Raw genomic sequence first — 2,065 nt, 5'->3', positions numbered from 1 at the left:
TTCTTCAAAATAATTTATTAAATTCTTACCGAATTAAAACATTTTGATGAGCGCTCAAAAGTATGCAACTATTTTTCCATATTAATTATTTGTATTTTTTATCCGCCTCCGTAGTTATAATAATAATTTATAAATACAACTACAAAGCGCCTAAACCCTCACAAAAAAATCATAAAATTAATTAGATAACAGTTAATATTCAAAATTATTAATCTGTGCATACCATATAGTGTTTTCAGAATAAGAAAAAATTAAAACGTCGACACTTTTACTTAAAATTCAAAATTGCAACTCTAAAAATTATTTTGCAATTTCATATAAATGCTTTTTAAATTCACAATATGTTAGCTCCATACTTGTAAATAACATTATTTTTATTTTTTCTATATAAAACTAAATTTTTAAATTTCAACCCACAAAATGACAACATTAAACTAAATCATACAATTTTTTATCAATCCACCAAACAATAAATTTTTGTAACATGTATTGTGAATACCCTCATGCCAACAAATCTAAAATATCTTTATTGTATACATTCATATATACCTATATGTTATGTAAAGGCGACAATTTCAGCATTTTGATAGGAGTCAACAAATTTTCGTAATGTTTGAACATTTTTCATTAGGATAATTAAGATATTTAATAATAAATTCATTATGGTTATTGTATATTTTATATATATATATATCTGTATATATATTTATATACCCCTACCTGCATTATACCGGGGACGCAATATTGAGTATCTAGTATTTAGCAAACATATCCACATACGAGTACATATTTAGTATGTAAACGTGTATATAGCGAATGTCTGTAAGCTGTTTTTATAGAAATTACATATACATATACTTACATACCTAAGTATACAGAAATTTTTTTTAGATTAAGTTTTGTAAATCTATTCGTAGTTTTCTTGAAGTTCAATAGCGTAAAGTGAAATATTGTAAAAATTGGATCATATCAAAAATAATAAAGAAAAACAAAAACAACAAATTTAAACGTTTTATTTACTGGTAGGAGATGTTTACTTCCATTCAACACATGTATGTATGTATGTATATCAGATAAAATTAATCGGAATATTTGATACAACACCAGTGACGCATCCAGAAGGAAGGGAAGGGTTGGTCCTTCCATCATATTTTTTAACATTGCTGCTGAAAATTTTCTGAATTTGAATAAAAACTCCGATTTTGGAATCGCCTCTTATAGTCACTAAATTTAGTATATGGGGTGTGGGGTAATTCCTGGACTGACTTCCATTATCGCTACTAATAATACCAAATATATATCCAATAAATTTGGTTGAGACATCTTACATGCTAGCCAGCAGGATTGTTGTTGGTGTATTGACAGGTCACAACCTACTGATAACACAGACGAGTCGGAAGGGCATTAGTTACCACGATACATGCAGAAAGTGCAAGGAAGTAAGCATGATAGAATCGCTGAAACACCTGCTTTACTCAGCATTATCAAGAACTCGCCTTTAATATCTAGGAACTTCGCGCAGTTCAAGGAACGAGATGAAGTATCAAAATTAGATAGGTTAGGTCGTAGGGTTGGTCTAAAATCGATGAATATAACTTGGACAGATATTCATCTTTTGAGTTACTCATAAACTGCTAAAATATGTATACTTACCACAAATTTATTAAGGCGGTTAATATCAATCCCAGCAACTTAAAGCAAAGTAAATACAGAAAATCAATATTTTGGTTTAACTTACTGTTTATTTAAAACTAATTCTAGGCTAATACATATGTATCTCTTATATGTATGATATACAATACATGTATTTGTACGGAATTAATTAATAAGTTCACACTAAGTAGTAATTCACAGAAAGAGTGTACGTATAAGTTTCTTTATCGTTATGTAAAAATACACACATTTTCGTATATATGGGTTTGTATGTATGCTTATGCGTAAAGTTTTTTTTATTTTTATGGAAGAAAAATTTAAATTGAGTGCTCTAAAAAATTTAACATAACAAAAATATTTATAACAGATATTCTCGTACCAAAATTAATGAGAAATAATTGAAATATTTTCT

Source organism: Bactrocera latifrons, unplaced genomic scaffold, assembly GCF_001853355.1.
Source record: "Bactrocera latifrons isolate USDA-ARS-PBARC rearing strain unplaced genomic scaffold, ASM185335v1 scaffold_21, whole genome shotgun sequence".
Taxonomy (NCBI): domain Eukaryota; kingdom Metazoa; phylum Arthropoda; class Insecta; order Diptera; family Tephritidae; genus Bactrocera; species Bactrocera latifrons.
This window is presented reverse-complemented; position numbering follows the sequence as displayed.